The 16,418-nt window shown below is 42.5% G+C and overlaps 1 pseudogene; it reads left to right on the top strand.

Annotated features, from left to right (window-relative positions):
- LOC132403708 (alpha-1,4-N-acetylglucosaminyltransferase-like) overlaps window positions 1–16,418 on the top strand; it is a 31,108-nt pseudogene continuing 14,690 nt past the window's right edge.

Below are 16,418 nucleotides of genomic sequence, written 5' to 3'. Positions count from 1 at the left end.
ATGGCAGGCCGCAGGGATCCCGGGCAGGGCCGCTTCCCAGGCGGAAAACACCGCGGCCTGGGCCAGTCGCGGACGCCTGGGCAGGTGAGGGGCACAACCCTTGGGCAAATAGAGGAGGAAAGGGTAGGAGTCCCTCGGGCGGGCCACATGGATCCCAGGCAGGGCTGCCTCCCAGGCGGAAAACACCGCGGCCTGGGCCAGTCGCGGATGCCTGGCCAGGTGAGGGACACAACCCTTGGGCAAAGAGAGGAGGAAAGGGTAGGAGTCCCTCGGGCGGGCCACATGAATCCCGGGCAGGGCCGCCTCCCAGGTGGAAAACCCGGAGGCCTGGGCCAGTCGCGGACAACTGGGCAGGTGCAGGGCACAACCCTTAGGGAGCAATAGGTGGAAGGGGCAGAACCCCCGACGGGCAGCAGCAATCCGGCCAGATCCGCCCAACGGAGGCAACAAGTAGGAGGGGGCAGAACCCCCACCGGGCAGCGGTAGTCTGGCCGGATCTGCCCGACGGAGGAAACGGGTAGGAAGCTGGGTCCAGGGTAAGCAGCAAAACTACAGTGATCCACCGGGTACATTGGTAAATTGGGAAAGGCACCGAAAGCGTGGCAGCGCAAGCAAGGTGAATAAGGCTGAAGAGCAGGACCAGCGCACAGGAGAGAAGCAGAAGAACAAGACCAACCAGATAGAGCATATACAGAACAGTCCGGCAACCAGGGCAGAGCAGGATTCCGAGCAGGGCAGCAACCAGAGTAGGACAGAATACAGAACAAAATGACCACCCACCTGGTCGGGCTCTCCCTCTCCCTCCCTCTCCCTCTCTCTCTCTCTCTCTCTCCCCCTCTCTCCCTCTCTCCCTCTCTCTCTCTCTCCCTCTCTCCCTCTCTCTCCCTCTCTCTCTCCCTCTCTCCCCCTCTCCCTCTCTCCCTCTCTCTCCCTCTCTCTCTCCCTCTCTCCCCCTCTCCCTCTCTCCCCCTCTCCCCCTCTCTCTCCCTCTCTCTCCCTCTCTCCCTCCCTCTCTCTCTCCCTCTCTCCCCCTCTCCCTCCCTCTCTCTCCCTCTCTCTCTCCCTCTCTCCCCCTCTCCCTCTCTCCCCCTCTCCCCCTCTCTCTCCCTCTCTCTCCCTCTCTCCCTCCCTCTCTCTCTCCCTCTCTCTCCCTCTCTCCCTCCCTCTCTCTCTCCCTCTCTCCCCCCCCCCATCTTGTTTTACGGCGGTTGGCACCCAGCTTAATGGTGCATTACCACCTCCTTCTGTTCCAGAGTATGCGATGGACTCACATTCTAAATCCCTTCACCCAATCGCACACATACACATACCCCAACCTACACTTTATCCTCCCCATCCTAGTACCCTATTTCTGTTTATCCATCATATCCTATAAAAAGCCCCTGTACCCCTTAAGCTAAAAATACCCTGACCTGTGTTCTCTCACCCATGCCCAGCAACCCTTTTAATGTGAATTCCTGCACCCCCAATTCCCTTAGATTAATTCTCATCATCTCTCTCTGTATCCCATACTTCCTGCAACTCAGAACTACATGTTCTACTGACTCCTCTTCCTGACATTCCTCACACAATCCTGTCTGGTGTTACCCTATCAATTCCAGTGTTTGGTTTAGTGCACAGTGCTCCAGCCTTAATCTAGTCCACACAATTTCCTCTCTTCTGTATCTACTTCCTACCCTAGTATCTGCAACACTTTTTTGTATTTGATATAAATGCCTCCCTTTCCCCTCCCTGTCCCATCTTTCTTGCCACATTTGGTTAATTTTCTCCCAGATTACACACTTAACCTCTGCTTTACTGATACTAATGTGCATTTCTATATTTTCTTTCTTTATTGCCCTTTTTGCCAACTCATCCACCCTTTCATTGCCCTTCACCCCTACATGAGCTGGAACCAATAGAAATTTAACCTGACCTCCCTGATTTGCAACTCTTGTGACTGACTGAAGGACTTCATGAAGTACATCTTGCCGGCTGTTTGAGTGAGAAGACCTTAACTTGCTAGAACTGACGATGAATCTGAGCATATCAATGCTTTGACTTGTCTAGCTTTCTCCACCCAACGCAAAGCAACCAACACTGCCAACATCTCCACTGTATACACCGCTAACTTATCAGATGTTCTGTTGATTGCAATTGCTTTTGCTGGTAGAGCCACCCAAACCCTGTCACTTCTGTCTCAGGTTCCTTAGCACCATCTGTATAGACCTGAGTATAATCACTATACTTCTCCATCACATGACAGTTAAATGCACTTACCAAATCAGTTTTATACTTTCCTTTCCTTTTTACCTCTAACAAATGACAGTCTACGTCAGGCCATACCAGCTTCCATGGAGCTACAATCGGATAAACTACTGAAGGACTTATCCTTAGATCAAACACTCCACATGATCTAGCAATATCATTCCCTACCTGACTAAAGTTTTCCCTCTGAAACCTCCCATTTCCCCAGGACTCCTGCAACACTCCTTTAGCAGGGTGAGAATCATTGTGTCCCTGCAAATTAACCCAGTAGTTTGCCATCAATTGCATCCTTCTTAATTCCAAAGGCATTACTCCCATTTCTACCTGCAGGGCTGATACTGGTGATGTTTTAAAAGCCCCACTGCACACTCTCAAAACCTGAGCCTGAATCACATCCAGTTTCCTGACAAGAGCCCTAGCTGCTGATCCATATGCTACACTTCCATAATCCAACACAGATCTTACTAAAGCCACATACATTCTCTTTAATGCTGAACAACTTGCTCCCCATTCCCTACCAGTCAAACATCTCATCACGTTTATTACTTTTTTACATTTCTCCTCAACTTTCCTGATATGGTCTGCCCATGTTAATCGTGAATCAAATATAACTCCCAGAAATTTAAATTATCCAGCCCTTTCTAATTCAATCCCATACATCCTTAACTTCTTCCCTACTTCAATTCTTTTCCTAGTGAAAAATACAGTTTGAGTTTTTTACCACTGAAAATCTACATCCCCAATCATAACCCCACTCTACCACTTCATCAATTGCTCCTTGTAGTTTCCTGATTATATGCTCCGTGTTCCTGCCTCTTTTCCACAAGGCCCCATCATCCGCAAACAGTGACCTACCTATATCCACTGGTACCTTTGTGAAGACACCATTGATCATAATGATGAAAAGTAACGAACTAATCACACTGCCCTGAGGTGTGCCATTTCCCACTGTGTACTGATAATTCTGATCCAATCCGAACTTGAATTTTTCTACCAAACAAAAAATCTTTAATCCAATTAAAAACTCTCCCCCCAACCCCCATCTTGTGCAGCTTAATTAATAATCCTTCCTTCCACATCATATCATAAGCTTTTTCAATGTCAAAAAGCACTGCAGCTACTGATTCTTTATTTGCCTGGGCCTTTCTTATTTCAGTCTCTAACCTTATCACTGAGTCCATGGAATTCCTTCCCTTCCTAAAACCAATCTGAAAACTTGCCAGCAATCCTCTCTTCTCAAGATCATACGATAACCTTTCTGTTATCATCCTTTCCATTACCTTACACATATATTTGATGTTAGTGCTATTGGCCTATAGCTAGTGGGTTTTGACGGATCCTTGCCAGGTTTCCTTATTGGAATTACTACTGCTTCTTTCCATGCACTTGGCAATCTTCCCTCCTCCCACACTGTTATAAAAATGCAGTAACTTCAAGAACGCTCCTTCTCCTAGATTTTTTAGCATAACGTAGCATATTAGATATTTCCCTGGGGAGGTTGGTCTCGATCTCTTTATTGCTCTCACCATTTCTGCCAAAGGAAATGGATCATCAATTATATCATTTGTTTCTTTCCTCCTGTTTAACACACCTGGGTATTGACTCATTGTTCTTTCCCTTCTCCTTCTCCCTTCTTCAGACAGATTTTCTGAACTATGTATCTTTACAAATGACTTGGCCATGATCTCAACCTTATCCCTGTTGGAGACTGCTGTTTCCTCCTCAGATATCATTACTGGATACTCCCAATCCCTTCTATCTCCCCCCATCCTCTTAATCATTCCCCATACCTCTCCCACAGGCATTGTTCTTCCTATTTTCTTGCAAAAACTCCTCCAACTTACCCCTTTAGCTTGACGTATAGTTCTTCTCACCACTGCCTGTGCCTTCTTATATTGTATCAAATGCTGCATATTATGGGTTCTTTTAACTAGCCTGAATGCTCTATTTCTGTTATATATATATATATATATAAAAAACGGCCTGACAACGTTCCTCTGTCCACCATGGCACTATTTTTCTATTCATCCTATTTTGACTCCTGGGTATAGATCCTTCTGCTGCCATAATAATTGCTGAAGTCACTTGACTGTTTAATTAATCTATATCTCCAGAAATGTCAATCTTTGTCAATGCTTCTTCACTTAACTTCTGGAATTTACCCCAATCTGCTTTTCCAAACACCCACTTTGGGACTCCCTCACCTGGTCTTATTTCAACTCTTTCACCCACTGAACATAAAACTGGGTAGTGATCTCTGCCTACGGTTGAAGCAGTCCAAACTCCCCAGTTACTGATGTCAGCCAAGACATTAGACACTAACATAATATCTAATACCGACTCAGTTCCTGTTGTTATGTTTATCCTTGTTCCTCTACCATCATTCATACACACCAAATCCCTTTCTTCCATCAAATCTTCAATTAACATTCCATTTGAATCTGTAATTGGATCCCCCCCCCCCCATATTGTGCTGTGAGCATTGAAATCTGCACACCACACTACTTTATGTCTATTTTGTCCTTGTATCCTTAGTAGACTGTCCAAATCCAACCTTTTACATGGATTGTAGTAGTTAATTATAACCACTCCCTCCCCTCTCTCCCATATTTCCACCACAATGTATTCCTGATCGTCTCCTTTTTCCAGTACTCTATACTGTATACCTTGCTTGATTAACATAGCACAACCTCCTCCTCCCCCTAGATTTCTATCTTTCCTTATCATTGTATACCCATGTACCACAAAGTCTAAAGCTGGTTTTAACCAAGTTTCCTGAATACACACTACATCCGGTTTTACAACCATTTCCTTAATAAAGTCCTTAAATTCCTGGCCATTGGCCAGTAAACTCCTCGCATTCCATTGCAAAAGAATCACTATAATGAGTACTAACCAACTTATGACTCTTCCTGGCTTGACTGATTAGTGAGGTTCTCCCTCACTTCTTCCCAAGTCAGTCCTACTAACCCTAAATGGTTTACTGTTGCTTTGACCACCCGCTGAATTTTGTCACTTTTCAACTTTACCTCTGCCGTACTATTAATGACTCCTGCAATTAATGTTACTAGAGCTTTTTTTTCCCCACATAAATCCTGTCATTTACTCTTCACTGCATCTCTTGCATCCCTATTGCTCTCTGGTCATTAGGAGCATTATTCTGTTCTCTTGACATTCTTACAGCTTCTGCATAAATGATCTTTCTTTTCACTCTTATTTCTTTTATTTTATTCTCCCGTCTCATAACCTCACACCCAGTATACGCCACATTATGAGCTCCTCCACAATTATAACATTTTGATTGCACTCCTGTTCCGCACTTTCCATATTCATGATTATCCCCACATCTAGCACACCTCCTCTGCCTTTTTTTAGCTATGTGTCCAAACCTTTGACAATTATAGCACCTCAATGGCTTTGGCATATATACCCTTACTGGGTAACTAATGAAACCCAGGAACACTTTCCTTGGAACTCTTTCTTCTTCAAATTCAATCAATACTGTTTCACTTTCCTTTTTCATTCCCTCCTTTGTTGTTTTCAGTCTTAGAACATTAATTACTTTTCCCCCTTTGATATTCCTCTTCAACTCCTCCATGTTTCTACTCATTGGTACACCCGTGATCACTCCTTTACAACCACCATTTCATGCTCCCACCCTCTCTGTGTATTCCACCTTGCATTTTCCTATCTCTTTTAGCTTGAGTGCTTTCTCAAGTTGTTCCTCATTCGCACATCTTACCAATAGATTGCCATCATTAAGGATTTTTGCAAATAGTTTCCCCTATCTTACTTGCCAGAGTTGTTAGCATAAACAGGTTAATTTTCTTCATGTGTCCTTGCACCTTCTCATTAAACTTAATTATGACAACCCCTTCTCTCTGAACTTGTTCATCTTCCTCACTTTCAGAACTCTCTCCATTGTCATTTCTTATTCTTTTATTCCCTTTGTCTCAGTTTTCATTCATCCATCCCCTCACTATCTCCTTATTCCTTTTATTTCTCCCTTCACAATAATCCATTTCTCCCCAGCTGCCGACCTCTGATCCCAAATCCCTACCCCACTCCTTCTCCATTCTCTTTCCCTCAGCCCCTCCTTTCACCTTGTCTGCCATTACCAGACCCAAGCAACCCCCTCCCAGCAATTCCCACTCCTTCCTCTCAACATTCCAAACCACTTTCACACATGCACCAACTGACTTCCACTTCCACTTCCACTTCCACTTCCACTTCCCCTTCCCCTTCCCCCTAATAAACACCTGCAGCCGAATTGGCCACAAGTGTGCCTCCTTGATCTTAACAGGCTCAAAGGGGCCGGGAGGGACAGCTGCAAGACCTGGAGTCCAGAGCTCTCGGACCGGATGGAGACCCAGAACACGGATTCCGGACAAGACCAGACCAGACCCTGACACGGGATCAACAAAGTCTGTCTGTCTGTCTGTTTGAAGCCCGTGATCTGCTTCATGCCCGACTACACATCATTTATGTTATTCTTCTGGAGCTTGTACTCCAGATTCCTCTTGTAGGATTCTTTGCACTCCCTTGGCCTTACCCTCAGTTCACTCTGTATTCACCTCAGTATTTGTCTATCTCCAGACCTGAAGGCTTTCTTCTTCATAATCGAAAGTTCCTTCAGGCCACTGGAGATCCAATGCTTGTTATTGGGGAAGCCACGTACAGACCTGGCTGGAAAGATGGTTTTCTCACAAAATTTGAGATAGTCTGTGATACAATGAGTCATTTTGTTCATGTACTCCCTGTCTGGCTCACATAACACATCTCAGACTGTCCTCTCAAAGCATTCCTGCAGAGCCTCATTAATATCAAGTCCACCTCCTTACAATCCTTGTTGACACAGACTGTCACTTCGACATAGCTTTGGTTTTGTTTGGGATGGCTTTCACAGTGTTTCTCATTAAAAGAATTGAAGAAATTAGAAAAATTTGTGCAACTAAGCAGGTTTTGGAAATATCAACACTTGTTTCCTCACTGATAACAAAATGTCCTGGAAACTAATGCAGTGCAGGATTTCAGCAGGCCAGGCAGCATCAATGCAAAAGAGTAAACAGTCAACATTTTGGGCTGACCACCTTAATCAAGATGAATGGTCATTATAAAGTGTCTTGGCCCAAATCGTCAACTGTTTAATTTTTTCCATAGATGCTGCCTGGCCTGCTGAGTTCCTCCAGCATTTTGTGTGAGTTGCTTTGTTTATGATTTTCATTTTCCACCATTAGCTGGTTTCACCTCTCTGGATTTATAGACAGAACACACTGGGTGTGTCACCCACAAATTACAATAATGCGATATAAACAAGATGAAATCTTCATGTAAAAATTCAAACAATTCCTGGAACATCCTTTCATTCACACAAATTAGCATGAATAAATCACATTTAAGACAGGTTGGTGCCAATGAATTTTAATATGTTTTATTTGTAAAGATGTTGGGATTTGTTTCAATTTTGGGAAAATCTGTTTCATTTTTCAACAACAATCTCTTATGATCCCATCAACCAGTGAGCAATCTGTGGATAGATTCAAACTTGAATGATTATCTGATCTGTTTTCAATTTTCAGTGTTGATGCCCAGACACAGAGAAAACAAAAAACACAAAAATTACTTTATTAAGAAAAACAAGCTCAGTAAATTATTATTAATTAAAAAAAATTCAGGAAGCAGATCTGAACTACAAGTTGAACTGTGAGCAACCAAAAGGCAAATGAGAAGGGATGTGTATCGCTGGAAAACTGGCTTGTTCTTTCTATTGGAGAAAATAAGCCAATGCTCTGAAAATGTAGTTACTGGTCAATAGAAGGGCAGAATGAGGTTCCTGAAACAAATTTTGTCCTTCCTACTCATGAAAGGAGAGAATGTCAGCTGTCCTCACTGCATTCATCACCACCACAGTCAAAGAATGGGAGGTCCCATTTCCTCACTACCAGAAAACTGAAGGTGAAATTGTTGATGTGAAATATTTCATGTTTTCACAATTTTGTTGTCCACTTTGATCTGATGACTTTTACTTTGTAAAATTCCCAAAGTTCTCTATTTTATGACCATTCTTGATCACAAGTAGTCCGTGGATAATAACAGTGCAAATTTAAATTAAAACCAGCTTTGATTAATTTGTTGAAGTGCAAACAAAGCGTGCAAAGCAGAGAGTGGATGAGGGATACAGCCTGTTCAAACCTGCACACTCCAAGCTTCCATGCAAATTATTCAAAGGCCAAACAATATTTACTTGCGACACTGATCCTTTTCAGTCCCATGTACAAGAACATCACTGGTGTCAGCGCCAAAGCAGATTCTTCTCTGAAATTGTTGTGTTCACTTTAGAGCCACTAAGGCTGAAATGTATCTCATCAGAACATAAGGCCATGCATTCTCTTGACATCCTTTTTTTTCTATATTGTGTTTCCTTTGGAATTATATGGTGGTTCTCTTCTCACTTTAGGAAAATATATTCTGTCACATCCATGCCTTTTTCATACTGGAGAGGGAGCCATAGAAAAATATAACTTAGACATCACTGGTTTTGTTTGGTATTGCTCCCAGTGTTTCTCATTTAAAGCATTAAAGAAATTAGAATGGTCAGGAGTCCTGAAATTATATTGATCTATGTTGAAAAAGAGTAATAGCAAAAAAAAAATTCATGCAACTAAGCAGGTTTTAGAACTATGGACACAGGTTTCCTCAATAGTAAAAATACTGTGCTGGAAACTAATGAAGTGCAGGATTTCAGCAGGCCGGGCAGCATCAATGGAAAAGAGTAAACAGTCGCTGTTTCAGGCCGAGCTTCTTTATCAAGATGAAGGGTCATTATGAAGGGTCTTGGCTCGAAATGTCAACTGTTCAGTCTTTTCCACAGATACTGCCTGGCCTGCTGAGCTCCTCCATCATTTTGCATGTGTTGCTTGGATTTCCAGCACTGGCAGATTTTCTCTCATTTGTGCAGTGCAGTATTTTCTGCTTTCCCTATTTTACTGTCCAGTTTGACTTGATGAGGGTCCCTCTGCCAGATTCTGCGAGTTTTCCAATTTATTTCCACTCTTTATCACATGTCCATTGCAGTTGAAGCCAGCAATGAAAGCAGATTTCCTGGGTTACTTGCATTTCTTCTTTGGGAGTAGTATCTGTTATGGTCTGGTCTGAAGTCCGCATTCCAGTTCACAGTCCGGTCCACGGACTCCAGACTCCAGGTTCTCCGGCTGTCCCTTGTTTCGGTTGAACTTAATCATAAGCACCTGATGCTCATCTTGGGGCTGGGTAGATAAGTGGCCCTGGGATTGAGTGTGTTGTCATTGGTGTCAAGGTTCCCTGGGAGCATGTGGTTGGTGGAAGGCTAGAATGGGCACTTGCCATCCTTAGGCCACATTGGAGATCTATTGCTTCTTGGAGCCTTGCTGTCAGTAGTCAGAGTTGTCACTGTAGTATGGATTCAGCAGTTTCCTGGGCCAGCTAGGTGATAGTCAGCCACTCTGAGCTAGGTAGGGATCTGGTTGTTTCTGCAGCAAGCCAAGGTTACTGGCTGTAATGGCTACTTGGAGCAACCCTGATGCAGAAATGTTTGATGTTTGTCTTTCCTGTCCTTACCCCATGGGGTAAGTCAGGCTGTTCTGCTGTTATGTCATTACTAGATGGATGGACCTGCCCCACCTTGGTGTGGAGTGAAAGTTGAGTCCTGGCTTGTTAAAGGATAAGTCTTGGCTCTGTTTATTTGCTGTCCAGTGTCATGTTAGTGTATTGTTAAAGATGAGTCCTGGCTCTAATTCATTTCCTAGTCTGCCTCCAACCTCTAGCCCCCAGGCCCAAGACCCCAGGCCTTGTCATGTCTTTGCATGGTTTGAGGTCTGAGCCTGAGTCATGACCCAGATTCTGAGTCCTTGTCCAGTCTCAGGCTTGGAGTCCATGCCCAAGCTCCTTGTTCCCAGTCCCTCATCCTGGTCCTGCTTCCCTAGCCTCGTCTGTGACCTGTCCTGTCCTTTAGTTTTGTCCTGCCCTGCTCCTAGTACTTCAGTGTCTGTGTTCTGCATTTGGGTCCATTCCCAATGCCCTGCTTCTGACAGAATCAGATTTGAAATTTCCTGCAGGTAAACTTGATTTGAATAATGAAATGTTTGAAAAGTGATTATTATTTTCACCTGATCTGTCTGGAGGAGAGCAAATGTGATAAGGTGAATAGGGATTGGAGGGGGAAGTGCAATATGGGAGTGTTGAGACAGAATTTACAATTGTTACTGAAAATGCCTGGCAAGTCGAACAGCATCTGTGGTGTGAGAAGCTGAGATCACTTGGACATCATGGTGGCAAATCTATTAGACCAGCTGTCTCACAATGTTGGTGAATGAACATTGGGTGTTTGTGTGGAGTTTGCATGCTCTCTCTGAATTTGTGAATCTTCCATGGCTGCTCCATTTTCTTCCACATTCCATGAAACCTATGGGTTGTTTGGTTAATTGGCTGCAATTAATTGCTCCAAGTGTCTAAGTGAGTGGTGGTAATTGACAGGAATATGAGGGGTGAGGGAATAGGATTTCAATAGTTTATCAAGCACCCATTTCCACTGATTCTTGTCGGTGTTGACGTGGTGGGCTATAGGACATGTTTCCAACTGTATAACTCCCTACTGGCCAGAAAGATACTAGTGGAAAAGGCCTCTCTCTGCAGCAGCTTCCTCATTCTGTCAAAGTTGTCCTGGCCCACAATTCCACTTCCTCTATTAGCACATTCAGTGATTCCTTTCTTCCTTCAACTTTGTCATCAAAATTCACAACAGTTCAGGAATCCCAATACACTTCAGGCCGTTCATCCTGTTGTGTTTACACTGGCAGAATATCACCACTGGAGTTCTTAGTTTCATTTTCCAGTGTTCCTCAAACTTCAAGACTTGCATAGTGTTGAATCCTCCTACCACTACACTGAACAGAGCACTTATTTCTTAACCAACAGTACTTCAACATACTGTATACATTTTAAAACCTCCAGCATCTTTATTCCATTCCTTCTGGCATTATCCTTTGCAGATCTGTTCAATACTGACCACCGATGTAAAATTGTTATACTCTCTGACTAAACCCCCTCTAATTCAATGTTAAACACTGAGCAGACTAACATTTCTGCTCTGAAGATGAGTGTTGAGCTGATGGAAGGCTTTGCAAAAAACCAATCCCAACATCATCATCAAACCTGCTGTTACACCTGGTCTTTGTATTGTTTGGTGATATTACTTTGATCTCACAGAAGCTGAATGGTAGCTCTGACACATCACCACACACTTCCTCTGGCCCATTACACCAGCATGAAGCAAAATTACAAAATGTAACAAAATAAAAACATTGTTACATTTTGTAATTTTGCTTAGTGCTGATGTAGAGTCTTGAGCTGGTTAATCCTGAAAATTCAGTTCATCCATGGAATAAATGATGGGAGAGAGATATTTGTAATCCAAGGTAAAGCATAGAGAGAAGGCAATTGTATTGACATCTGATGGTCTGTGTCCTTGTTTTAAAGGTAGACAAGCTGCAAGTCAGTCAGTGAACAACATCATCGTCCTGCTCACTGAAGAACACTTTTAAAGTGACAGTCCATAGTAAACAAAACCTGTGGGTTCACAACACTTCACCCCAAAAAAGAAAATTTTGACCTAGTAGAGCAAAATTTTAACTGCAAACTACAATATATAAACCAATACAGGTGCAACTACTACATAACATATTGCAAAAGTATATAAAATAAACAGATTCTACTCCATACATTGCAAGCTTAACATCTGGAAAGACAATCTTCAATTATATTGTCCTTGCCTTTAATGTAAATTATTGTAATATCCTATTGCAAAATTAGACTCCAGTTTATCCATCTTCTGTTTTTATCTTTCATCTTACTCAAAAATACCAATGGATTTTGATCTGTATAATCCACAAGTGATTGCTGTGCAGGGCAAACATTAACATCAAAATGCTGCAAAGCTAAGGTAAGTGACAATAATTCTTTTTTTATGGTAGAATAATTTCTTTGATACTCATTGAATTTCCTTGAAAAGTAAGCTACAGGATGCTCAGCCTCATCACAATCATCCCTTTGTAGTAACACTGCATCCACAGCTGTAGCGAAGGGCTTTGTAAAATCAGGCTCTGAGCACAGGTTGATGACATAAAATAGCTTTCAATTGATCAAATGCCTCCTGACAAAGTTTTCCAAACAAACGTTTCTCCCTTCTTCAGGAGATTTGTTAAAGGAAGTGCAATATCAGCAAAGTTCTTACAAAACTTACAATGATATCCAACCATTCCCAGAACCCTTCTAAGAACTTTTTTACCTGTTGGAATGGGAACTTCAGAAATTGCCTGGACTTTTGCCCGAACAGGAGCTAATTCACCTTGACCCACCACATAACCAAGATAGGTCACAGTGGCATGGCCAAATTCACTCCCAGCTAAGTTAACTGTAAGGTTGGCCTCAGTCTTTCAAACAACTTTTCCACTGCAGAGATATGTACTTCCCACGTGTCACGTCTTCTGACTAAATTATCAATATAGGTATCTGCATGTTGTAATCTTTGAATTACAGAATTAATCATTCTCTGGAATGTTCCTGGAGCATTTTTAATTCCAAAATGGCAAAACATTGTATTCATACAATCCAGAAGGTGTCACAAATGCAGAAATTTATTTACCTCTATCTGTCAATGGAACACACCAATAATCTTTTAACAGATCAACCTTCATCAGAAACTTAGCTTTTACAACTTTATCAATGCAATCATCCACTCTAGGGATAGGATAAGCAACTGTTTTAGTTATTGCATTTACCTTCCTATAATCATTGCAAAACCTAATACTACCATTGGGTTTAGGTACTATAACACAAGGTGAGCTCCATATCGATGTTGAAGGTCTGATAATCACTTTTCAGCATATCTTCATTCTCTTGTTCAGCCAATTTACAATCTTCTATGTCCATACGATATGGGTGTTGTTTAATCCGTTTGGCTTGACCATTACCTATGTCATGTACTACGACCGTAGTTTGCCTGGGAACGTTGGGAAATGTTTAAACTTCAGAATTAACTCCTTCAGCTGTTGTTGCTTTGACTGCAGATGAGCCAACTTGTTTGGCTTATGAAAAGTCTCAGACGAGTCAAATGTTTGACTGCCAGGGTTGCCAGATTCATATGTTTTGACAACAACACTCACAGATATAACTAATACAGCATGGAAACAGACCATCTCGACCCTTCTAGTCCATACCAAACGCTTACTCTCACCTAGTCCCACTGGCCCGCACTTAGCCGATAACCCTCCATTCCTTTCCTGTCCATATACCTATCCAAGTTTACTTTAAATGACAATACCAAACCTGCCTCTACCACTTCTACTGGAAGCTCATTCCACACAGCTACCACTCTCTGAGTAAAGTAAAGAAAGTTCCCCTCGTGTTACCCTTAAACTTTTGCCCCCCAACTCTCAACTCATGTCCTCTTGTTTGAATCTCCCATACCCTCAATGGAAAAGGCCTATTAACGTCAACTCTATCTATCCCCCTCATAGTTTTAAATACCTCTATCAAGTCCCCCTTCAACCTTCTACACTCCAAAGAAAAAAGACCTAACTTGTTCAACCTTTCCCTGTATCTTAGGAGCTGAAACCCAGGTAACATTCTAGTAAATCTCCTCTGTACTTTCTCTATTTTGTTGACAGCTTTCCTATAACTCAGTGACTAGAACTGTACACAATACTCCAAATTTGGCCTCACCAATGCCTTGTACAATTTTAACATATATTCAATGCTCTGATTTATAAAGGTCAGCATACCAAAAGCTTTCTTCACCACCCTATCCACATGAGATTCCTCCTTCAGGGAACTATGCACCATTATTCCTAGATCACTCAGTTCTACTGCATTCCTCAATGACCTACCATTTACCATGTATGTCCTATTTTGATTATTCCTACCAAAATGTAGCACCTCACACTTATCAGCATTAAACTCCATCTGCCATCGCTCAGCCCACTCTTCTAACTGGCCTAAATCTCTCTACAAGCTTTGAAAACTTACTTCATTATCCACAATGCCACCTATCTTAGTATCATCTGCATACTTACTAATCCAATTTACCACCCCATCACCCAGATCATTAATGTATATGACAAACAACATTGGACCCAGTACAGATCCCTGAGGCACACCACTAGTCACCGGCCTCCAACCTGACAAACAGTTATCCACCACTACTCTCTGGGTGGAGGCGGTAAAGTAGCTGTCTGCTTACATAAAAAAGCATCTCCAGCAGTTTCTATAGAAAATGTCCAATAAAAGTTATAACTAATTGAATAATAGTTTATAGTTTTCATAGCTGTTTTTTCCCAAAGTGTATTACCAGAAATAACCATATAACCATAGAACAATTACAGCACGGAAACAGGCCATCTCGACCCTTCTAGTCCATGCCAAATGCTTACTCTCACCTAGTCCCACTGACCTGCACTCAGCCCATAACCCTCCATTCCTTTCCTGTCCATACACCTATCTGATTTTTTTTAATGACAAAATTGAACCTGCCTCTACCACTTCTACTGCAAGCTCGTTCCACACAGCTACCACTCACTGAGTAAAGAAGTTCTCCTCCGTGTTACCCCTAAACTTTTGCCCCTTAACTCTCAACTCATGTCCTCTTGTTTGAATCTCCCTACCCTCAATGGAAAAAGCCTATCCACGTCAACTCTATCTATCCCCCTCAAATTTTAAATACATCTATCAAGTCCCCCCTCAACCTTCTACACTCCATAGAATAAAGACCTAACTTGTTCAACCTTTCCCTGTAACTTAGGTGCTGAAACCCAGGTAACATTCTAGTAAATCTCTTCTGTACTCTCTCTATTTTGTTGACATCTTTCCTATTATTGATAGGATAATTGATAGATGGTGCCTGCTTGTCAAACTAAGGCTTTAGCATATTTATATGCACCACCTGTGTTGATTTGCGATGATCAGGTTTGTTGACGACATAAATTAAATCATTAATTTTAGAGATTATCCAGAATGGTCCATGGTATTTTGCTGCAAATATGTTTGTCAATATCAGAGATAAAACAAGCACCTTATCTCCTACTTGGAAATTCCTTTCACAAGCTTGTTTATCAAAATAACGCTTCATTTTGTCTTGTTCTTTTTGCCCTTCATTTCCCTCTCCACTTTCTCTACAACTGTTTCAATTCTAATTTATCCCAGTTCAGACAAAAGTTCATCAACATGAAACATAGTAAATCATTTCCCTTTGCACACAGATGCTACCTAACCTGCTCGTTAATTCCAATATTTACTGCTTTTCCATCAGATTTCACCCAGGTGCACTTAAAGTGTATTCCTTTCAGAGAATAATTCATTCAACATAAGATCATAACTAATTACAGGAAAAGGCCATTCAGTCCCTCATTCTCAAAGGTATCATGGCATCACTCCCCATACTACATTGACAACTGCTTTGGTGCTGCTTCCTGCACCCATGCCAAGCTTGTTGACTTCATCAACCTTGTCTCTAACTTCCATCCTGTCCTCAAGTTTACCTAGTCTATTTCTGACACCTCCCTCCCCTTTCTCGATCTCTCTATCTCTGTCTCTGGAGACAGCTTATCTACTGATGGTTATTATAAACTCTCTGACTCTCAGAGTACCTGGACTATACCTCTTCCCACCCAGTTACTGGTAAAAATGCCTTCCCCTTATTTCAATTCCTCAGTCTCTGCTGCATCTACATCAGTTCCTACTGATGTACAGGAGGCCACACTGGGAGCATCGGATACAGTAGATGACCCCAACAGACTCTCAGGCGAAGTGTCGCCTCACCTGGAAGGACTGTTTGGGGTCTTGAATGGTCGTAAGGGAGGTCTTGTAGGGGTAGGTGTATAACCTGGTCTGTTTGCAAGGATAAGTGTGAGGAGAGAGATCAGTGGAGAGGGTCAAATGGACAAGAGAATCATGCAGGGAGCAATCCCTACAGAAAACAAAGTGGCAGTAGGTGGGAAGGGAAGGATGTGCTAGGTGGACCCGTTGGAGATGGCAGACTTTACAGAGATTTGTGCTGGAAATGGAGGCTGGAGGGGTGGTAGACAACATCCACTGACCACTCTCATTAATCTAACTCGTCATCTGGACAAAAATCTCTCAAG

Source organism: Hypanus sabinus, chromosome 2 (genome assembly GCF_030144855.1).
Source record: "Hypanus sabinus isolate sHypSab1 chromosome 2, sHypSab1.hap1, whole genome shotgun sequence".
Taxonomy (NCBI): Eukaryota; Metazoa; Chordata; class Chondrichthyes; order Myliobatiformes; family Dasyatidae; genus Hypanus; species Hypanus sabinus.
The sequence above is the reverse complement of the archived record's forward strand: the minus strand, read 5'-3'. Positions and strand labels throughout refer to the sequence as shown.